At 35.8% G+C, this 24,921-nt stretch overlaps 1 protein-coding gene across 4 annotated transcripts in view; it reads left to right on the top strand.

Annotated features, from left to right (window-relative positions):
* The window catches only part of PIBF1 (progesterone immunomodulatory binding factor 1), a 201,878-nt gene that overhangs the window by 61,864 nt on the left and 115,093 nt on the right, over window positions 1-24,921 (top strand). The window lies entirely within an intron of this gene.

The following is a 24,921-nucleotide window of genomic DNA, read 5'->3' as shown; positions in this document are numbered from 1 at the left end:
CCCTGGAGCCTGCTTTGGATTCTGTGTCTCCCTCTCTCTCTGCCCCTCCCCTACTTGCACTGTTTCGCAAGAAAATTAATAAACATTAAAAAACAAAAGAAACTATTGAACTTAACTCCAAAATTAAGTTCATTATATACTCCCCAGTTCATTTCTTAAAAATCTGTATGTTCTGGTTTATGTGTGTTGGAGGAAGGGGAAGAGAGAAAATGATTTGTCTTTAATTTATCAATAGATAAGTATATTATTAATAGTCTAGTTAATAGGAAAATCACTGATGAGTATTAAGGTAAATATCATTGCCTCATTGAACAGCCTAGACTTTCAGTGGTTTGACTACATGCAAATAGAATGGTTACCTTTTTAAAAAAACTTTTTATTTTGAAAATAATTTCAGACAGAAAAGTTAGTAGAATAGTACATCAAGTACATATACCTTTCATATACTGATAAACTTAGAAAATAACTAAATGGAGCTTTTAATTGTGTTAAATGAAGACTTGCAGATTCATTTGTGATTTTAGCAATACATGAAACTAAAAATTGAGGCAACTCTTCATATAATTAACCTATGACCAAAATCTTTTAGAATGACTCAAATTATTAAACTTCTGAATTCAAATCAACTTTATAAACATGATACATTAGTAAATACAATATTAGAGAAATCTTTTTTGTAATGTAGAAGTGTATCTAAATCTGAACATTTTATATTAAAATAAATTTCTAAGTCAGCTGTTTTTATTGGAGTGCTGTTATAACCTTAAAATATTTTATTATGCATAATCTTTCCATTTACAAAACTATATGGTTTACATAAAAGATTTGTCTCTTTGTTGATGTTTTGAATGTGACGTATTTAGGAATGGCTCTAGAATAATATTTGTGGACAAACTAACAAACTTTATTTTTTTTAATGGTTATTTATATTTGAGAGAGAGCAAGAGTACACAAGCAGGGGAGGGGCAGAGAGAGAGACAGAGACAGAATATGAAGCAGGCTCCAGGCTCTGAGCTGTCAAGACAGACCCCAACGTGGGGCTTGAACCCACGAGCTGTGAGTTCATGACCTGAGCCAAGTCGGACGCTTAACTGAGTGAGCCATCCAGGTGCCCCCAAACTAACAAACTTTAAAAGAAAGTGTAAGATTTTTTTTTAATGTTTATTTATTTATTTTGACAGCGCACCAGTGCACGAGTAGGGGAGGAGCAGACAGAGCAGGAGAGAGAGAATCCCAAGCAGGCTCCACATTCACATGGAGCCTGATGAAGGGCTCAATCCCATGACCATGAGATCATGACCTGAGCCAAAATCAAGAGTCAGACACTTAACTGGCTGAGCCACCTAGATGCCCCAAGAAAGCATAAGATTTTAACTAGTACACCAGAACTTATATTCAGGCAGAATTTCATAACTTACTAGCTTTGGTATGTTTTTGTGAATTTGGAGAAAAGAGAATAGTAGTAAATCTGACCTTAAAACTGGTAGGGGGACCTGGGTATCTCAGTCAGTTGGGCATCTGACTTCGGCTCAGGTCATGATCTCGTGGTTTGCAAGTTCAAGCCCTGCATCAGGCTTTGTGCTGTCAGCTCAGAGCCTAGAGCCTGCTTCGGATTCTGTGTCTCCATCTCTCTCTCTGCCCCTCCCCTGGTCACGCTGTCTCTCTCTCTCAAAGATAAATAAACATTAAAAAGAATTTTTTTTACTTGGCTGTTTTTTTTTTTTTTAAACATTTATTCATTTTTCAAAGGCAGAAAGAGAGCACAAATGGGGGAGGGGCAAAGAGAGAGGGAGACACAGAAACAGAAGGAGGCTCCAAGCTCTGAGCTGTCAGCACAGAGTCCAATGTGGGGCTCGAACTCACGGACTGCGAGATCATGACCTGAGCCAAAGTCGGATGCTGAACCGACTGAGCCACCCAGGCGCCCCATTATACTTGGCTATTATATATTTATACTAAGCTCTGTTATGTCCTAGATTCTGGCACTCTAAAATCCTTATTTGTCCATATACTAACAACTGGTATTTATTCTAAAGGCCACAGGATGCTTTAGTACTTAAAGGTATCTTTTGAATAATTGAATTCAATCATTTAAATGTTTGTAAAGCATGTAGAACAGTGTCTTGCATATAAGTAGTAATACAGAAATGTTTGCTGTTATTATAAAATAATTTGTTCAGTTCTGTTTACTGAAATTTTGCTATTTAAAAGTTGATCTTTCAAAATCATTTTCCACTAGAATTTTGAATAAACTAGAACAGCTCATTTTTTTATTGAGGTTTAATTGACATACTATATTGTATTAGTTTCAGGTGTAAAACATAGTGATTCGGTATTTATGTACATTACAAAATGATCACTACAATAAGTCTAGTTACCATCTGTCACCATGTAAAGGTTTTAAAATGTTGTTGACTACATTCCTGATGCTGTACATTACATCTCTGTGTATTATTTGTTTTATAACTGGAAGATTGTACCTCTTAATCCCCCTTGCCTGTTTCATCCATCCCTCTACCCTCCCTCTGTTCTGGCAACCATCAGTTTATTCTCTGCAGCTGAGTCTATTCCTGTTTCTTGTTTGTTTGTTTTGCTTCTTAGATTCCACATGTGAGCGAAATAAGGTATTTTTCTCTGATTTATTTCACTTACCATAATTCACTCTAGGCCGTAAGTCACGAGATTTCATTCTCATGACTAATATTCTGTTGTGTGTGTGTGTACACATACCTACATACATGTACACTCACACGCATACACATCACATCTTCTTTATCCATTTGCCCCTCTTGGACACTTGGGTTGCTTCCATATTTTGGCTATTGTAAAAGATGCTGTAATGAACATAGGAGTGCCTGTATCTTTTCAAATTAGTGCTTTTGTTTTCTGTGGACAAATAACCAGAAGTGGAATTACTGGATCATATGGTATGGTAGTTCTGTTTTTAATTTTTAAAGGAACCTCCGTACTATTTCCCATAGTTGCTATATCGATTTACATTGCTACCGACAGTGCACAAGAGTTCCCTTTTCTCTACATCCTCACCAGCATTTGTTATTTCTTGTTTCTTCAATAATAGCCATTCTGACAGCTGTTAGGTGAAACCTCTTTGTGGTTTTGATTTGCATTTCCCTGGTTAGTGATGATGAACATCTTTTCATGTCCCTGTTCGCCATCTGTATGTCTTTGGAAAATGTCTATTCAGGTCCTCTGCCCGTTTTTTAATCCGATTGTTTTCTTAATATTGAGTTGTATGAGTTCTTTTTATATATGGATATTAACCCCTTTTTATATATATCATTTGCAAATATCTGCTTGCATTCACTATGTTGCCTTTTTGTTTTGTTGATCATTTTCTTTGCTGTGTAAAAACTTTTCTAGTTTGATGTAGTTCCTTTTTTAGTTTAGCTTTTTGTTGCTTGTGTCTGAGGGGACAGATCCAAAATAATATTCCTAAGATCAGTGTCAAAGAACTTATTACCTATGCTTCCTTCTAGGATGTATGGTTTCAGGTCTTACATTTAAGTCTTTAATCTATTTTGAGTTTATTTTTTGTGTATGGTGTAACAAAGCAGTCCAGTTTCATTTGTTTGCATGTGGCTTTCCAGTTTTCCCAATACCATTTACTAAGAGACTCTTTTTTTCCTCACTATATATCCTTGCCTTCTCTGTCATAGATTAATTGACCATGTAAGCATGGGTTTATTTCTGGTCTTTCTAGTCTGTTCCATTGATCTGTGTGCCTGTTTTTGTGCCAGTACAATAGTTTTTGATTACTATAGACTTATAGTATAGTTTGAAATATGGTTGTGATACCTCCAGCTTTGTTCTTATTTCTCAATTTTGCTTTGTGTATTCAGGGTCCTTTGTGGTTCCATACAGATTTTAGTATAATTTGTTCTACTTCTGTGAAAAATACCCTTGATATTTTGATAGGGATTGCATTGAATCTGTAGATTGCCTTGGGTAGTATAGACAAATTACCAATATTAATTCTTCTAATTCATGAACATTGTATATCTTTCCATTTTTTTATTTTCAGTTTCTTTCATCAGTGTGTCAGAGTTTTAGAATGTAGGTCTTTAACCCCTTGGTTAAGTTTATTCCTAGATAGTTTATTCTTTTTGATGCAGTTGTAAATAGGATTGTTTTCTTAATTTCTGTCTCTGATAGTTTGTTACTAGTGTACAGAAATGCAACAAATTTCTATGTATTAATGTTGTATCCTGCAACTTTACTGAATTCATTTATTAATTATAATAGTTTGGTGGAGTCTTTGGGGTGTTCTGTATATAATATCATGTCATCTGCAAATAGTGACAGTTTTGCTTCTTCCTTTCCAGTTTGGATGAGTTTTATTTCTTTAATTGCTATGGCTAGGACTTCCAATACTATGTTGAATAAAAGTGCTGAGAATAAGAATCCTTGTCTTATTCCTGATTTTAGAGAAAATGCTTTTAGCTTTTTACCATTGAGTATATTAGCTGTGGGTTTGTCATATATGGCCTTTATTATATTGAGGTACGTTCCCTCTATATTCACTCTGTTGAGAGTTTTTATCATCAATTGATGTTGAATTTTGTCGAATGCTTTTTCTGCATCTATTGAAATGATCATATGTTTTTTTATTCCTCATTCTGTTGATGTGGCATATCACGTTGGTTGATTTGTGGATGTTGAACCATCTTTGCATCCCTGGGATAAATCCTACTTGTTCATGGTATATCATCCTTTTTTTGTTTGTTTGTTTGTTTTGTTTTTTTTTTTTTTGAGAAAGAGTACACACAAGCAAGAAGGGGCAGAGGGAGAGGGACAGAAAGAATCCCAGCGTGGAGCCTGACACAGGGCTCAATCTCATCACCATGAGATCATGACCTATGCCAAAATCAAGAGTCAGATGCCTAGCTAACCAAGCTACCCAGGCGCCCCTGGTTTGCTAATATTTTGTTGAGGATTTTTACATCTGTGTTCATTAGGGATATTAACTTGTAATTTTCTTCTTTAGTGGTGTGTTTGTCTGGTTTTGGTATCAGGGTAATACTGACCTGATAAAATAAGTTTGGAAGCATCTTCAATTTCCTGACATAATTTGGACTCCTGTTCATTAGGAGTTTTGTGTTTTTGTTTTTGTTTTTTACTAATTCAGTTTCGTTACTAGTAAGTAATCGGTCTATTAGATTTTCTGTTTCTTCATGATTTAATCTTGGAAATAGTATGTTCTTAGGAATTTATTTCTTCTAAGCTGTCCAATTTGTTAGTGTATTACTGTTCATAGTAGTCTTGTGAGCCTTTGTATTTTTGTGGCATTGGTTGTAAGTTGTCTTTCATTTTTTATTTACTTGGGCCCTCTTTCTGTGTTTCTTGATGAGTCTTGCCTAAGGGTTTGTCCATTTAGTTTATCTTTTAAAAGAACCAGCTCTTGGTTTCATTGATTTTTTTTCTTTTTTTCTTTTTTTAATTTTCTTTTAAATGTTTGAGAGTGAGTACACATGAGCAGGGGAAAGGCAAAGAGAGAGGGAGAGAGAAAATCCACAAACTGTGAGATCATGACCTGAGCTGAAATCAGGAATCAGATGCTTTAACCAACTGAGCCACCCAAGTGCTCCCATTGATTTTTTTTCTTTTTTCTTTTCTTTTTTTTTTTTTTTTTTTTGGCCTCTCTTTCATTTATCTTCACTCTGATCCTTATTATTTACTTCCTTCTTGAACTTTGGCCATTGCTTGTTCTTACTTTTCTAATATATTCAAGTGTAAAGTTAAATTGTTTATTTGACGTTTTTGTTGTTTATTGAGGTAAGCCTATTTTGGTATGAACTTCCCCCTGAGAACTGCTTTTGCTGTATCTTACAAGTTTTGGAACGTGGTTTTCCCATTTTCATTTGTCTCAAGGAATTTTTTTGTCTTTTCTTTGATATTTTTGTTGACCCTTTGGTTCTTTAATAGCATATTGTTTAGTTTCCACATATTTGTGGTTTTTCTCCAGTTTTCTTCCTAAAATTGATTTCTAGTTTTGTAAAGTCCATGTGGTCTACTATATTGTTTAAGACCAGTATTTCCTTGCTGTCTGGATTTACCGTCTGATCTATTCATTGATAGATAGCATTAAAGTGTTCCACTATTATTATATTGCTGTCAATTTCTTCCTTTATGTGTATTGATATTTATGTCTGTTTATATATTTAGATGCCTCCTATTATAGGGTACATAAATATTACAAATATATCCCCTTGTTAGATTGACCCATTTATCCTTGTATGATTCTCTTCTTTTTCTTTTGTTATTTTTTTGTAATGTTTATTTTTGAGAGAGAGAGAGCAGGGGAGGGGCAGAGAGAGAAACAAGGACAGAGGATGCAAAGCAGGCTCTGCACTGACAGCAGTGAGCCCACTCTGAGGCTCGAACTCACAAACCATGAGATCATGACCTGAGCCGAAGTCAGAGACTCAACCGCCTGAGCCACCCAGGTGTCCTGTTACAGTTTGTTTTAAAGTCTATTTTGTCTAAAAACGGTGAGGGCGTCCTTGGGTGGCTCAGTCAGTTTGGGCATCCACTCTGGATACTGCCTCAGGTTGTGATCCTGCAGTCGTGAGATCGAACCCCACGTCAGGCTCTGCTGAGCATCAAGCCTGCTTGGGATTGTCTGTCCCTCTCTCTGCCCCTCCCCCTGTTCATTCTCTCTCTCTCTCTCTCTCTCTCTCTCTCTCTCTCTCTCTCTCCCAAAATAAATAAACTTTAAAAAGAATAAAGTCTATCTTATCTAATGTAAGTATTGCTACCCCAGCTTTTGTTTCCATTTGTATGGAATATCTTTTTCCATCCTTTCACTTTCCGTCAATATGTATCTTTAGATCTAAAGTGAGTCTCATATAGGCAGCATACAGGTGGGCCTCGGTTTTGTCTGTTTTTTATCCATCAGCCACCCCCCTTGTCTTTTGATTGTAGAACTAGGTCTATTTACATTTAAAGAAATTATTGGTAGGTACATACTTATGGCCAGTTTGCTCATTGGTCTCTGGCTGTTTTTGTAGTTACTCTGTTTCTTTCCTCTTTTCTTCCTCTTCTTTATGGTTTGATGCTTTTGTTTGGTGTTATGTTTGTATTCCTTTCGCTTTATTTTTCTTGCTATTACAGGGTTTTGGTTTGTGGTTACCATCTCTCTCTCTCTCTCTCTCATAGTCTATTTTCAGTCAGTGTTTGCTTAAGTTCAAATGCATTCTAAAAGCATATTTTTACTCTGTCTCCTACCATGTTTTATATTTTGATGTCATATTTTACATCTTTTTATTTTGTATATTCCTTAACTAATTATTAGAGATATACTTGATTTCACTTCTTCTTTTTAACATTCATATTAGCTTAATAACTGCTTGCCTCTTAATAATATATTATAATAACTTACATTATACTTTATGACTATATCATATATTAAATATTATATATTATATGTATTATATAATAGCTATATTATAATAACTATATATAATAACTTAATAACTACAATTGCCTCTGTTAGTGCAATTTTTTCTTTCATATACTTTATTTCTAGTTATAACTTTTTTCTTCTCTACTTAAAGAAGTCTCTTCATTTCTTGAAAGACTGATTTAGTGGTGGTGAACTACCTTAGCTTCGCTTGTCTGGAAAACTCTCCTTTGATTCTGAATGATAACCTTGCTGGGTATTCTTGATTGTAAGTTTTTTCCTTTCAACACTTTGAATATGTCATGTCACTCCCTTCTGGCCTGCAAAGTTTTTGCTGAAAAATCAGCTGATAGTGTCATGGGGGTTCCCTGGTACATAACTAGTTGTTTTTCTCTTGTTACTTTTAAGATTATCTCTTTATCCGCCTGGGTGGCTCAGACAGTTGAGCGTCTAACTTTTGATTTCCTCTTGGGTCATGATTTCATGGTTCATGGGATCGAGCCCTGCATCAGGCTCCATGCCATCATTTTGAGATTCTCTCTCTCCCTCTCTCTCTCTCTCTCTGCCCCTCCCCCAAGTGTGTATGCTTTCTATCTCTCTCTCTCAAAATAAATAAACTTTAAAGAACTAAAAATAAAATTAAAAATAAAAAAAGATTATCTCTTTATCTTTAATGTTTGACATTTTAATTATAATGTGTCTTGGTGTGGATCTCCGGGTTCATCTTGTTTTGGACTCTCTGTGCTTCATGGACTTGGATGTTTGTTTCCTTCCCCAGGTTAGGAATGTTTTCAAACATTATTTCTTCCAATAAGTTTTCTGCACCTTTCTGTCTTTTCTCCTTCTGGGACCCCTATAATGCAAAATGTTAAAATGTTAGTACACTTGATATGGTCCCCAGAGGTCCCTTAAATTATCCCCATTTTTTTAATTCTTTTTTTTTTTTTTCTGTTCTGATGGAGTGATTTGTACCACTTGTCTTCTGTTTCTCTGTATCATCTTAATCAGCTGTTGATTCCCTCTTATGTTTTTCATTTTAGTTATTGTATTCGTCAACTCTGAATGGTATATTCTTGTGTTTTCTCTTTGTTGAAGTTCTCCCTGTATTACTAATCCATTCTTCTCCCAAGTTTGGTGATCATCTTTATGGCCATTACTTTCAACTCTTTATCAGGGAGATTACTTACCTCTATTTCACTACCTACATATATAGGTAGTGGGTAGTATATACCTCCCTACTCCTTAAGACACAACAACACTGGAATTAGTCCAGTGGATAACCCTATAATGCCCTGCAAGCATTCGAGTGAAAGGAAGACAGTTGTATTTCTCTCAGTTTAGATCAAAAGCTAGAAATGAGTAAGCTTAGTGAGGAAGGCATGTCTAAGGCTGAGACAGGTTGAAAGTTAGGTCTCTTGTACCAGACAGTTAGCCAAGTTGTGAATGCAAAGGAAAAGTTCTTAAAGGAAATTAAAAATGTTACTCCAGTGAACACACAAATGATTAAAGAAAGGGGGGGGGGGGGTAAACAGCCTTATTGCTGTTATAGAGACAGTTTGAATGGTCTTGGATAGATAAAACCAACCATAACATTTTCCTAAGCCAAAGCTGATCCAGATCAAAGCCCTATCTTCAATTCTATGAAGCCTAGAAGAGGTGAGAAAGCTGCAGAAGAAAAGTTTGTAGTTAGCAGAGCTAGCAGAGATTGGTTCATGAGGTTCAAGGAAAGCAACTGTCTCCACAACATAAAAGTGCAAGATGAAGCAGTAGTTACTGATATAGACACTACAGCAAGTTGTACGGAAGATCTGGGTAAGATCATTAATGAAGGTGGCTACACTAACAACAGATTTTTGGTATAAATGATACAGCCTCCTTTTGGAAGAAGATGCCATCTAGCACTTTCATAGCTAGAGAGGAGAAGTCAATGCCTGGCCTCAAAGGATAGGCTGACTCTCGCAGCTAGTGACTTTAAGTTGAAGCCAGTATTCATTTACCATTCCTAAAATCCTGAGGTCCTTAAGAATTATACACTAAATCTACTCTTTTGTGATCTATACATGTAACAACAAAGCCTGGATAGCAGCACATCTACTTACAGTATGGTTTACTGACTCTTCTAAGCCCACTGTTGAAACTTATTGCTCAAAAAAAAAGATTGCTTTCAAAATATTATTGCTCATTGACAGTGCACCTGGCCACCCAAGAGCTTTGATGGAGATATACAATGAGATTAATGTTGTTCTCATGCCTGCTAACATAGCATACATTCTGTAGCCCATGGATGAAGGAGTCATTTTGACTTTCAAGCCATCTTTTTTAGGAAAAACATTTTGTGGGGTGCCTGGGTGGTTCGGTCGGTTAAGTGTCCGACTCAGCTCAGGTCGTGATCTCACGGTTCTTGGATTCGAGCCCCGCGTCAGGCTCTGTGCTGACAGTGTGGAGCCTGGAGCCCATTTTGAGTTCTGTGTCTCTGTCCCTCCCCTGCTCACGCTCTGTCTCTCTCTTTCTCTCTCCCTCTCTCTCAAAAATAAATAAATCTAAAAAAAAGAAATACATTTTGTAGGGGTGCCTGGGTGACTCAGTTGGTTAAGTGTCTTTTTTTTAATTTTTTTAAATATTTATTTTTTAGAGAGAGAGACAGAGTATGAACAGGGGAGGGGCAGAGAGAGAGAGAGACACGAATCCAAAGCAGGCTCCAGGCTCTCAGCTGTCAGCACAGAGCCCGACGCGGGGCTCGAACCCATGGACCGTGAGATCATGACCTGAGCTGAAGTCGGATGCCCAACCAACGGAGCCACCCAGGCGCCTCAAGCATCTGACTCTTATTTTGGCTCAGGTCATGAGATCGAGCCTCACATCTGGCTTCGTGCTAAGTGTGGAGCCCGCTTAAGATTCTCTCTTTCTCTAAGCCTCTGTCCCTCCCCAGCTTGTACGCACCCTTCCTCTCTTTCTCTCAAAAAATAAAATAAAGAGAAATGCATTTTGAAAAGCTGCCATAGGTAGTGGTTCCTCTGATGGATCTGGGTAAAGTAAATTGAAAACCTGGAAAGGGTTCATTATTCTAGATGCCATTAGGAACATTCATCATTCATTCATGGGAAGCGGTCAGAATATCTACATTCACAGGAATTTGGAAGAAGTTGATTCCATCTGGCGTGGATGACCTAGAGGTGTTCACGACTTGACTGGCAGAAGTCATTTCAGTGATGAAATAGCAAGAGAACTAGAATTAGAAGTGGAACCTGAAGATGTGACTGAATTGCTGCAGTCTTGTGGTAAAACTCAGGGATGAGTTGTTTTTAGAGCTCATCAAAGAGGTGGATTCTTCAGATGGAGTCTGCTCCTGCCAAAGATGCTGTGATGATTGTAAACATTAACAAAGATTACATAAACTTACCTGATAAAGCAATGGTGGAGTTTGAAAGGACTGACTCCAATTTTGAAAGAAATTCTGTGGGTGAAATGGTATCCAGCAGCATCACATACTACAGAGAAATCGTTCGTGAAAGGCAGAGCCAATCAGTGCAGCCAACTTACCTTTTTCTAAGAAATTGCCACAGGCACCTCAACCTTCAGCAACTACCAGCCTGATCAGTCAGCAGCCATCAACTTTGAGCAAGACCTTCCACCAGCAAAAGATTACTAGTCAGTAAAAGCTCAGATGATGGTTAACAATAAGGTATTTTTTAATTAAGGTATGTACATTGTGTTTTTTAGACAATGCTATTGCATACTTAATAGGCTACAGTATAGTATAAAAATAATTTTATATGCACTGGAGAACCAAAAATTTCACTTGGCTTGCTTTAAAATGATACATTATTGCAGTGGTCTGGAGCTGAACCCATGATATCTCCAAGGTATGTCTATATCTGGAGGATCATATCTCAAGGTCATAAAAGCCATATATGAAAGACCCACCGCTTATATCTAGGATGTGGTCTGTGATTCCCTTATCTATAGAATCATGCTGGAATCTGGGCACCCAAGCTTTAAACCCAAGGGTTTAAGAAGAAAATGACCAAAATGGTGTAAAGATTTTTTAAAGTCCTTTTAGTGCTATGTTAAAACTGACTACAAGTATTTGGAAAGTTCTCATGTGAATGATCTTGGTTGCTCTACTTGGTAAGACCTAAGGTAGTAGAATTGGGACCACTGGGTAAATATTACAAGAAAGAGTAAAAATAAACTTTCTAATAGTATTTTTTAAAATCTCTTAGCATCTAATATATTGTCCATCCAGCTGTTTAGGCATCAACTGGCCAGGTGTTCAGTAGGAATATGCTCGTGAGGATTGAAACATCAAGTGGGTAACTTGATGAATTTGGAGTCTCTTTGGATCTTGAAATTATCTGTGACAACTCAAAAGAGTTAATACACTGGTTTTGTTACCTTACAAAAGGAATGGTAAACCCACGCTATTTTTGAGAGTATTATTTTTAAAATCTGCAGTTCCTATTTTTTTCAAAATAAAAACCTAGTGTTTAGGCCTATTATTTGAAAAGGACACATATACACACACACACACACACACACACACATTTTGTTTAATATCCACAAATTCTTTTGAGTGTAAATTGCTTAGAAATATTTGAATGCCTATATATTTTGAGAATATATTTTTTTGTATATAGTGAAACCCAAGGAATAATTTTTTTGTTTTATTTTTCAGAGGTTGAGCTTTTAGTACTCAAATATGTGATTCTGGGGTGCCTGGGTGCCTCAGTTGGTTACACATCTGACTCTTTTTTTTTTTTTTTTTAATTTTTTTTAATGTTTATTTTTGAGCGAGAGAGAGAGAGAGAGAGACAGGGCATGAGTGGGGGAGGGGCAGAGGGAGAGAGGGAGACACAGAATCGGAAGCAGGCTCCAGGCTCTGAGCTGTCAGCACAGAGGCCGATGCAGGGCTCCAACCCACAAGCCATGAGATCATGACCTGAGCCAAAGTCAGACACTTAACCGACTGAGCTAACCAAGTGCCCCCACACATCTGACTCTTGATCTCAGCTCAGGTCTTAATCTCGGGGTCGTGAGTCCAAGCCCCATGTTGGGCTCCATGCTGGGTATGGAGACTACTTTAAAAAAAAAAAAAAATGTGATTCTGACTCCCTTTGTATCAAAATTGGAGTAAATGTGTTTCAATCCTTAGATGGATTGTGATTTCCCTGAGTCATGCTTAATTAAGGCTTCAGGCATGCCTATACACAATTTTCTAGTCAAATATAATTAGCCTCAACTTCATTTATGTTAAAAGTTTTTATCAAATTCTTCCTTTCAGGGTTAAATGACTTTTGTTATTATAACGAAAAATGTAAGGAAGTAGTATGCTACTTTCAAAGATGAATGAAAAAAAGCCTTTTTACTTCAGTTTTCTATAAAAGAATGTACTTTTCTCAGGCATATGAAAGACCTATGTGTCTAGCAATTCAAGTTCACTGGTTTAATAATAAGTAACAAATACCCAGTTTTCATGTACATAAGCAGTTATTATCTCATGTTTTGTTGCTTCTGAATCTGCACACATTCTGAGGATTCTTTCTGCCAAAATGGGTAAATTTTAAAACTCAGTGTGAATAGTAGAATAAGTTGAACAGACTGTTAAATTTGGGAGCCTACAGAGAAGCCTGTATATGAATGTAAAGGGAAAGCTTGCAATCCAGAATTAATTTTAACAGTATTTTTTTTCAGTTATGGTTGTTTTAACTGTTTTAAATATATATATTCCATATTTTGAAATAAATTTGGAATCATTTTCAGTCCATAAGTATTTTTAAATGAGTATTCCTTGAAATTATTTTCAGTCCCTACAATTTCTCTGGTAATAGGTAGATTTTGTTCTCATTTTTTTACTCATAGAAGATAAAAATAAGAGAGAATAGGAGATCTGATACATAGACTTAGTGATTTTTATGCCATACTAGGCTAGTTTAAAGCTTGATACAGAAGCCTGTATTTCTGTATACAGAAATATTTCTATACAGAAATTTCTATACAGAAATCCTGAATTTCCATTCAGTGCTATCTCCCCAAGAGTAGAACAGTTTTGACATGCCTACCTCATTTTACCTTTTTTCATACTCGTATATTGTTTTTTCTTTGTTTATCTGCCTTTTAATCTGCTACTGGCTTCTTCAGCAGGCAAGTAAATGTTTGTGGCATTTGCAAAATAAATTTAATGAAGGGAAGATACTAAGATTTGAAATAAAAGCTATGGTATTGTACTTAAACTCTGATTCTCTTAATAAATTACGATAACTTCATTCATATTACTCTTAGGTCATGATTACACAAAGTAATTCACATCATACTTATTATTTGAATGAAGAAATTCCTAATTCTCAATCCTAAATTAAGTTATTCTTTTGTCATACTTCTTTAGGAAAGAAAGAATACAATAAATTACTACTTTTTAAATGAAATTTTTTAGTATTTGATTTTTTTTTTTTTTTTTTGCTTGATAATTTGCAAAACTCTCATTAGTGGACCTCTCTAATGATCTTCCAGAATTAAAAATTTTTCTTTACTACTTAATTTCTCTTATTCTTTGTAGTGTTCTATTTGCCCGTATGTTTTCTTTGTTTATATTGAAATAGTCTAGCCCTGTGTCGTCCTAAAATTTTTCTTTGCTTCTAAGCTGCTATACCATTCGACATATATTCATCCACTTGCATAGAATTATATCTCAAGCAGTACTCATTACATCTTAAGTGATTCTGTTTTTTTCCCAGTAAAGGCTTCAGTATTAGTACTATTATAGTGTTTATGAAAGCATTAAGAAATTTATTGTTGAGATGAGAAATATGTATTCCTTTTTACTCTAGACAAAAGACTCTGAAAGGAACTGATAAGATACTCTCATATTCATATCACAATGTGTGAATTTTATTTTACGCCACGTACAATCTGTCTTCCTTTTTCTTTAGTAAGTATTGGTCTGATCTGAAATTCCTTGTCCCACCAGAAACAGTAGCCTAGAGAGTCCTTTAGCCACTCACGGATAATTAATTGCTTATAATTGGGCTTACAAGGTACTGGTTCTAAAATGACATGCCTATTCTTCACCTCAAAAGAACATATATTGAATATTTTTGTGTGGCAAGTCAAAATACATACAGACACACTGAGCAATTTGGTATTATTTTCCATCAGTCCTTTTTCTTAAAAAAAAAGAACTGGGGGCTTCTGTGGTCAAAAGGGATATGTACTCTCTATCAGGAGAATTAATGATGAATGCCAGCGTTTTTACCTGAAATTTTGTGGGACAGAACATCTTTATACATGAATGGACTAGAATTATCAGCATATTTTATTGTGTAGATGGAACAATTGATGTAGGGAAACACTGTTTCCGTACCTGCCAACATAAACCTCTTCTCAATCCTGAATAACTGAATGTCACTTCCAGAGCATCGATTCCCTTTTTATCTTATAAAATCAACACTGTGCTCTCACAGTCTATCTTGATTCATATCCTTTTTCAGCTTCTTATTTCAAATTTCATACATGGCACAAAAGCTCCAAGAATGGGACAGGGAAGTCCTGTACAGTTGACCCTTGAACGACATGGGTTTGAACTGCACGAGTCAACTTATATGCTGATGTTTTCTGAGAAATTACAGTATAGTACTGTAAATGTATTTTCTCTTTCTTACGATGTTTTTAGTAACATTTTCTTTTCTCTAGCTCTATTGTAAGATTTTTTTTAATTTTATTTTTATTTTTTTAAATTTACATCCAAATTAGTACATAGTGCAACAATGATTTCAGGAGTAGATTCCTTAATGCTCCTTACCCATTTAGCCCATCCCCCCTCCCACAACCCCTCTAGTAACCCTCAGTTTGTTCTCCATATTTATGAGTCTCTTCTGTTTTGTCCCCTCCCTGTTTTTATATTATTTTTGTTGCCCTTCCCTTATGTTCATCTGTTTTGTCTCTTAAAGTCCTCATATGAGTGAGGTCATATGATTTTTGTCTTTCTCTGACTAATTTCACTTAGCATAATACCCTCCAGTTCCATCCATGTAGTTGCAAATGGCAAGATTTCATTCTTTTTGATTGCCGAGTAATTCTCCATTGTATATATATACCACATCTTTATCCATTTATCCATTGATGGACATTTGGGCTCTTTCCATACTTTGACTATTGTTGATAGAGCTGCTATAAACATGGGGGTGCGTGTGTCCCTTTGAAACAGCACATCTGTATCCCTTGGATAAATGCCTAGTAGCGCAATTGCTGGGCCGTAGAGTAGTTCTATTTTTAGTTTTTTGAGGAACCTCCGTACTGTTTTCCAGAGTGGCTGCACCAGCTTGCATTCCCGTATTGTAAGATATTTTTAGTAACATTTTCTTTTCTCTAGATCTATTGTAAGAATGCAGTATATGGAATACATATAAAATGCAGAATATGTGTTAGTCAACTGTTACTGGTAAGGTTTCCAGTCAGTGGTAGGCTATTAGTACTTAAGTTTCTGGGGAGTCAAAAGTTATATGCAAATTTTCAACTGCACAGGCAGTGGCTTCCCCTGACCCCTGCATTGTTCAATGGTCAACTGCATATCTTTTATCCAAATTGACCCCTTTTTAACATTTTGCTACATGTATCTTTCTTATTCACTCTCTCTCTCTCTCTCTCTCCCCCTACCCATACACACACACACACACACACACACACACACACACACACAATTTTTTTCTGAATAATTTAATAGACTGATTGCATTGTTTACTGTTACTTCTTCACAGTTTATTTCCTAGGAATAAGAATGTTTTCTTACATAACCACAGTACACTTATCAAATGCAACACAACACTGATAGCAATACTTTTATCCGTTTTTGTCAGTATATGTATACACACATACACATGACCTTTGAACAACACAACTTTGAACCACACAGATCCACTTATGTGCAGATTTTTTTCAGTAAATATAGTCCAGTACTATTTAAATGTATTTTGTCTTTCTAATGATTTTCTTTTTTTCTTTTTTAATATTTATTTACTTTGAGAGAGAGGGAGCAAGTAAGCATGCACGTGAGCAGAGGAGGGACAGAGAGGGAGGGAGAGAATCCCAACCAGGCTCTTCACTGTCAGCGTAGAGTCTGATGCAAGACTGAAACCCCTGAACCTGTGATATCGTGACCAGAGCTGAAATCAAGGCAGATGGTTAACCCCATTGAGCCACCCAGGTGCCCCCTCATTTTTTTCTTAATAACATTTGCTTTTGTCTAGCTTCATTGTAAGAATGCACTATAGAACACATATAACATACAGACTGTGCATGAGTCAACTGTTACATGTTATAGGTAAGGCTTCCAGTCAATAGTAAGCAACTCCTTAAGTTTTGGGGGAGTCAAAAGTTACACACATTTTCAGTGGTATGGGGCAGTCAGCACCCCAAACCTCCACATTCATTGTTCAGGGGTCAACCATATGTATCTTCTTTGTGAGAGCTCATCTATTCAAACTGTAACTTCAGGAAATGACCAACAGTGATTTTAAGATCAAACTATACCATTTTTGTGTCTTGGATGTCCAGCTAGCTCTGTACATTTTTATCTGAATGTCTTTCTGGAACTTCAGACTCAGTATTTTTGAAACAGACTCCGCGCCCTCCCAGATTCATTCCTCCCAAAACAAAAAATTGCTTCAACTGACTTCAGTTCCATAATTGTACCACCATTTTGAAGCCATTTCTGCTTGAACCTTTAGAACAGTAGACCTTCCCCCTTGCTGCTATGTGTAATCATTTGTCATTCTGCCCCCACTACATTTTACCCCTGTGGTATCTCTGAAATCCTCTTCCCTCCTGTTTGCCACTATACTGGATCAGCGTCGGTGTCATGTTGAAATTGTGTACAGTAAACTCCTAATTGGTTGCTCCGTCTCTCCCCACTCAGTTAATCCTCTTGTCCAAACCTGTTCTTCCTCCCATAATTTTGCATTCTGACTAACATCATCATTTACCCAGGCACTTGAACAAGAAAACTGGTGATTCACAACTACTTTGTTTTCCCCTCACCCCACCCCATCTATTCAGCCAATGAATATTTATTGATAACTACCATGTGCCACTCACCATGGAGGATGCTAGTATATATTAGTAAGTAAACTGGAGATTGCCCTAGTGAGAATCCATTTGAGGAAGACAAAAAAATAAACAAGCAGTTAGATACTAATTATTATTATGTTTTCATGATTGTTATGAACTAGATAGATCGTGTGAGGAAGAATAATGGACTGGGCAGGGTATACCATGAGAGGATAGTCAAGAAAGGCCTCTGACATTTAAGCTAAGCAAATGTCATATTATTTTCCTTTCTAAATATATCTAATCATTCCCCTCCTCTTAATCCCAGGTGCCACTGCTTTAGTTAAGTCTGTATTTTCCCTGCTTTAACTATTTATGATAGTCTCTGAACTGTCTCTGCTTTCAGTTTAGTCCTCTCTGTTTCATCACTCACTCTTCCAGAGTAATTGTTCTAAAACTGAGAACTCTGATCCTGTCATTCAACAGGATGCCATCCAGACTGCACAGCTTAGCATTTAAAGTCATTCACAGACACCCTGCCTATCTTCTCAGACTCAGATCTTTTTTTTTATTCTCTTCCACATGCTTAAGACAAATTGATCTCTTGTAGTTTTGTAAGTGTATGGTGCTTTCTCTCTTATCCCTTTATATGTGTCCTTTGCTAGGAATGGCCTTTTCCCTTGTTCATATATCATACTCATCTACTAGGAAGATAACCAGTCATTTGATAAGATTGAACTCAGTGATCACATCTTCTGTGCAATCTTCAGAAACATTGTAGTCTCTTCTCTCAGTTTTCTAGCGTTATATTTTAGTTGTGTGTTTATTTACTAGTCTCTCCCTGTGAAGTATTTGGGGTTTTTTTTGAGGTCAGAGATTTTGTTCTTCCCCATCCTGTTTCTCTAGTAAAGCCTCTACACAGTGTCTTTGATAAGTAATTCACAATAAATGACTATCAATTGCAACTGATTAGAGTTTTCTGTATTCATTTTGACTTAAAATTGTCCATTGTGAAGGCAGTTTGAATGCTGGAAAGAATGTGCGGGGCTCTTCCTTATATTACTGCATTAGTGGTTCCCAAATCTACAATCACCTACAGAATTTTTTTTTTCTAGAAGACATAATTCCCTTGCCTCCCTAAGAGTCTTAGTAAATAAATACCCCTGTAGAGAGCGCCCAGAAATTTATACTTCCTAGAAAGTTACCTGAATGATCCTGATGTATCCTTTCCTCAACTCTGAATGTTGAGGAAACACCACTGTGTAATAGTCTTTGAAAACACTTTGTAAACTAAGTATTAATGAAATATTAGTTATTACCATTTATCATTAAGACTAAAGCTTTAGTACCCTAAGGTATGAAAGAAGTTGAAGAAGTATTAGTTACCTTCTTCAAACACTTACCAGATTGAGTACCAGAAGTCTGGAAATAAGCAAATATCCTCACTCTGAATGGTTGAGGAGGAAAGATTTCAGAAACTATTTACCAATAAACTTGAATTCACCATAAACATTCTCAAATAGATTATTAAAAAGATAGCATTTAGAAAAGAAGATGGAGAAGCCACTGTTAGTTAACTGTTAAAGTCTTGACAAACTACTTTTACTTCTCTTGTTTTGAGGTATTTACCAGAACCTCTAGAGGAGAATGTCAGTGACAGAAGGTATTCTAATTTCAACAAGACACTTTATTAAGATGAAGAATATCTTGGTCAACATGTGGAAAAATGTGAAGTCAATGACACTGTAAAAAAATGATGAATTGAAAGCAGTTTAAATATGAGTTTCAAAGAATGTTGATTAGTAGATTAACCTAGAGGAACATTACTGATTAAATGCTTTCAGGCTTTTTACTTATTTTTTAACCAGTCATTGGTTAAATCAGATTGGTTAAACCTAGATTTCACACTGAGCCCAGTGGGTAAGTCTTTTCAAATTTTACATTTAAACACACCTTCATCCAGTTAATAAATTGAGCACCTTTTACCTGTCACATACCCATTTTGATGTCCCTCCTCCCATTCCCAGTGATTAACAGGGGAGTAAGTAAGTTGGCTAGTTTTGCAAAAAATTAAAGGCTAGGAAACTCGGACCTATGGTCTAAAGAGGAATTTGCTTTTAAAGAAACTCAAAGGAACTCTGAAATGTTAAGCTAATGGAATACTTCTAAAATTGAAGATTTTGTAACAGCATTTTTGTGATATTCTGCAAGATGAAGGGGTCCGTCTTTTAGTCGAACTTACATCCCTATGGCAACAAGAAAGCAAAGACCTTGTAACAAAAGATATATGACAAAGCAAACAGCAGAAGAGAAAAAAAAAAAAAAAATATATATATATATACACATATATACACACACACACACATATATATATATGTAAATTATTAAGATGGCAGAAGACTGAATGTATGTTTTCTGACAATTGTAAATGTGATGAAATGCTATTATAAAAAGAAATACAGTTTGGGTCAAAAATCACATCCTTAAGTGACTAAGGATGTTTAAAGATGAAAAAGATAAAAAGGGAAAAGTAACACAGTCTAAAACTTGGACAATAAATAATTTATTGAAAATTGTTTTAGGGGCTCCTGGGTGGTTCAGTCAGTTAAGTGTCCAACTTCAGCTCAGGTCACGATCTAATGGTTCATGAGTTCGAGCCCCTATTGGGTTCTGCTGACAGCTCAGAGCCTGGAACCTGCTTTGGATTCTGGTCTCCCTCTCTCTCTGTGCCCCTGCCCTGCTTGCTCTGTCTGTCTGTCTCTCAAAAATAATAAACATTTAAAAAAATTACAAACATTGTTTTAAAATAAGAATTCAGGATCTTGAGAATGTATACACAATGAATATACTGGCTGTTTGCCAGTTTGGGTTATATGTCCATGCCCAGACGACTCAATTGTTACCAGGGGTGATGGTCACATTTTAAAAACACAATGTGTAGGGGCGCCTGGGTGGCTCGGTTGGTTAAGCGTCCTACTTCAGCTCGGGTCATGATCTCACCTTTCGTTGGTTCGAGCCCCGTGTCTGTGCTGACAACTCAGAGCCTGGAGCCTGCTTCGGGTCTGTGTCTTCTATCTCTCTGCCCCTGCCCCTGCTCATGCTCTGTGTCTCTCTCTCAAAAATAAACGTTAAAAATTATTTTAATTAAATTAAAAAAAAAAACCACAATGTGTAGGAATAGTTTCTAGATAAAATAGTTTCTAGATAAAATTTCTAGGTAAAAGGGTGCCGAACAGATACTACAATGAATTATAATAGAAATCAATAAATAGTTGATGAAATAAAGAAACAAAGCTCAGAAATTTTTTAAAAAGTCCATAAGCACTTTTTCACTGAATCCATCTTAAGGCCACAGTAAAGTTACAAACAAAGATATATTTAAGTGTTCAGCACATTAACTGGCTTAAAGAGAATGTTGGTAGTAAAACCAAGATTTCAAGTTCATTCATCTTCTAGACCTTTGGTGGTGTGGCAAAGTGGAAGGACTAGTGAGTTTCGTGGCCTTTTCTGAGTCTAGCCAGCTGCCTCATATATGTGTAAAAAGTGGAGAGAGTAGATACAATCAGTACAAATATGTAAGTACTGCTACAAAAAGAACTCAAGTACATGCCCTCCTGGTGACTTATCAATAACATCATGTTTGCAAATGAAGGAAAGCACATTATTATATGTTTACACGATTTTTAGGATGCTTTCTTAGAAGTCTAGAGTCAGAGTTGGTCATTATGTATGTGAATTGAACCAGAGAGAGTGTGTATATACGTTTATATAGCCCCCACCCCTTTTTTTTTGTAGGCTGTTGCTCTGTTGCTTTGGGGGAAATATTCATAGATTTACATTTGATAAATATATCCATGTCCAAAAAAAGATATGTATAAAAATTGGAATGCCAGCTAACTAAATCAACTCATAAAAACTTCAGTTAAAAGTAAGATATTTTCCACGATTATTTTAAAATATGATGTTTACTGGAAGGAAAGTCCAGAGAATTACCACAGATGAAGTGTGAGTATATTTCTCCCACTTGTAAATGAGCTCTTATTTCCTACAGTGTATATTCTGGTCCACAATGAGTCATTTTCAACATGTTTCAGTTTAACTCCTAATACATTTTTAAACTTGGCAGGCATATTTAGATGAACATTACTTCCAGTTTTAGAGACTGCTTCTAAATTATACTTCAGTATTGCAGTCATCATGAAAAGTTCTTTCAGTAAAAAGGAAATAGGATTGATTGGAAGTGTGTGTTTTAGAGGAGCAAAAGAATGGTTACCACTGAATAAAAGTCAGATAGTTAAGCTTTTAAAAATTTTGTTACTATATAAACTTCTTTTAACATTACCTAAAACAGTTGTAGTTTGAAAGCCTTTTTATGGATAGATGATACTTAAAAGAAGAAAAGATAAGATTTATCCCAGACAATAAAGTTAGTATGTATTAATCTCTTACTATACCTAGCACTATTTTAGTGTTTTATATGTATTAACTTTTTTAATGCCCACATAATAAGTATTATTTATTTTCTATAAATCATTCAGGTTTTTTCTATTATAATACATGGAGCTTGGCACATTTTTGGCCATATAACTAACTAGAGCTGCATGACTGCTTCTAAAAGCTAATTAACTTCTTAGAGAATTTTACACATTGCCAACTTTTTTTTTTTTTTTTTTTTTTTTTTTAGAAAGAGAGGCAGAGACAGAGTGTGAGTGGGGGAGAGGCAAAGAGAAAGGGAGACACAGAATCTGAAGCAGGCCTCAGGCTCTGAGCTGTCAGCACAGAGCCCGACGCGGGGCTTGAACTCAAAAACTGCAAGATCATGACCTGAGCCAAAGTCAGATGCTTAACCGACTACTGAGCCACCCAGGCACCCCACATATTATTGCCAACTCTTGATAAGTATTTGTGCAATCCTGTGAATCTTCTGACAGATCTCAGTTGACCAACCTGTCTGTTGTTACTATTTTAATATCCTTTTTTTCTATTACGATTTTTTATAATTTTTTTAATGTTAATTTTTGAGAGAGAGAGAGAGAGAGAGAGAGAGAGTGAGCGAGCGCGCGGGAGAGGCAGAGGAGAGGGGCATACAGAATCTGAAGCAAGCTCCAGGCTCTGAGCTGTCAGCACAGCCCAACACAGAGCTCAGACTCACAAGCCATGAGATCATGACCTGCGCCCAAGTCAGACGCTTAACCGACTGAACCTTCCAGGCACCCCACTATTACAATTTTTATACTGTGCCTTATTACTTTTAGCACTTTGAAAGTTCCCAGAAGTTTAGAGTTGGGAAAAACTTTGAGATCACTGAAAACATTCAACTCATTTTGAAGATGAGGTAACAAATCTAAAGAGGTTATACAACATCTTCAGATAGGTGTCTGCAGGGCCATACACCCTCCAGAATCTCTAGGAGCAATCTGTTCCTTACTTCTTCCATTTTCTGGAGGGCTCCAGGAGTTCCTTGACTTCCTTGCCCTGTGGCCATCTCACTCCAGTCTCTGCCTCTGTCTTCACATTACCTTCTCCTCTGTATGTCTTATAAGGATGCACATAATTGCGTGTAGGGGCCACCCAAATAATCCAAGACAGGGTCTTCCTCTCAAGATGCTTAATTTAATCACATCTACAAGGACCCTCTTTTCAAATAACAATATTCACAGTTCTACAGACTAGTAAGTACATGGACATGTATCTTGGACAAGGGCTACCATTCAAACCACTGCACTAAAAAATTGACTTTTAAGTCACTTGAATTAGTATTTATTCAGGTTCTTCAATAGGAGTAACATTTTATTTTTACATTTTCCAACCAGAATTTTATAAGGTGTCAGCTAATTTTAGGAGTTGTTAAAATGCTATAAAGTTGGTTTGCTTTTTTAACTTTCCAACATGGCATTAAGCAAATTATCAGCTCTTGAACAAATAGCACCTTAGAGATTCCAGATGTTGTACCGTATGATCTATGACTTATAAATGAAAAGTCATCCTACATGATTTTTAGTAAGATTTTGTAAGAACATCATGGCAGTGACATTAAGGGTTAAAGAAACAGTGTTGGACATTTTTAAGACACAGCATAAAAATATAGCTTTAAGGTAAGCTATATTAACTCCATTTAGACTTTTAATGGCTTTTTTTGTATAGCAATTAAATTTTGCTCTACTGTATTTGAGATTCATTAAATAAGACCTTGGATGCTTCAATAATATAATGACTATTTTATATTTTATTTTTGTTCTACTTACTTTTTTCATTTGGCAAACTCTTAGCCCTTCCTGGTTTTAGTAAATGTTTGTGTGTAACTTGTGTATTTCTATGATATATGCCAGAAATGTGATCATTTAGTTTCTTTTTCTATAGAAATCATTCTACTAGATGTGAAGATATTCTCAATTCCTTTTCGCCATTAAAGTGTATTACTGTAAAAGAAAGAAGAAACAAAAACTATATATTATATAATTCTGTGCTTTATACAATTAAATGAGGTTTAATATGCAATTTTAAGTTCTCAATAAGTGTTAGCTATTATTTACTATCATCATCTGGTTGATTTTTAAAGTAAGACGTGTCTGTGTTCTCTTTCAGCATCATAAAGGTAAAGAAAGGGTTAGGGGCAGACTATGACCACCAGATCTGGTAAAACTATTTCATGCAGATGGATAAACTTCACTATTACAAAGCTCTCTGAAGGAGGTCCCTTTCTTCAACTTACTATTTAATTATTAATAATTTATACTATTGAGATTTCCCTTGCATTTTTGTAAGTTTAAAAAATATATATCCCATGGATTTTTAAACTGAAAGGCAATATTTTTTTCCTTTTTAAAATGAAAAGTCTATAATAAAAAATAAAGTAAAATAAAATGAAAAGTCTATATATTTGTAAAAAGTAGGAAATGAATTAATGCATCTTTAAACAGCAAAACTTAACTGACATCCACTTATCTATTTTTAGAACTCAGATATTTTCTTTTAATTCACTGGGACCCCAAATGTGAATTTCTATTAGTTAGATTATTCATAGGTACTCCAGACATTCTGATGCCTATCATTTCTAAAATTCTTTTTGTCCAATGATGGGAAATGGCCAAAAGGGTACATCTCCCTGCCTCCAGGCCAAGAGCGCACCCAGATCATTCTAATCAGATAGGCTGTTCATATGTAAACCTATAAAGGAACTCATGTACCTATAAATGACAATAAAATGTCAGCTTTGAAACAGGTTTTTAAAGTAGTTTACAGGAAAATCAAGGTATGGTTTATGAGAATGGAATGTTCTGTATGCTTGTGCCACAAACATGTCTAATCGTATTCATTTGTCATCTTTTGCCATTGGTTAAACTGTGCATTTGATCCAGAAATAAGTCAACAGATGTTTAAATGAGAAATATGTGTTGTGAAATTCAATCATTTGTATATAGTAAACAGGTTTTGTTAGCCCAAAGTTATAGCATTTGTAAAAT

Source organism: Panthera pardus, unplaced genomic scaffold (genome assembly GCF_024362965.1).
Source record: "Panthera pardus isolate Hobbes unplaced genomic scaffold, ASM2436296v1 HiC_scaffold_1, whole genome shotgun sequence".
Taxonomy (NCBI): Eukaryota; Metazoa; Chordata; class Mammalia; order Carnivora; family Felidae; genus Panthera; species Panthera pardus.
The sequence above is the reverse complement of the archived record's forward strand: the minus strand, read 5'-3'. Positions and strand labels throughout refer to the sequence as shown.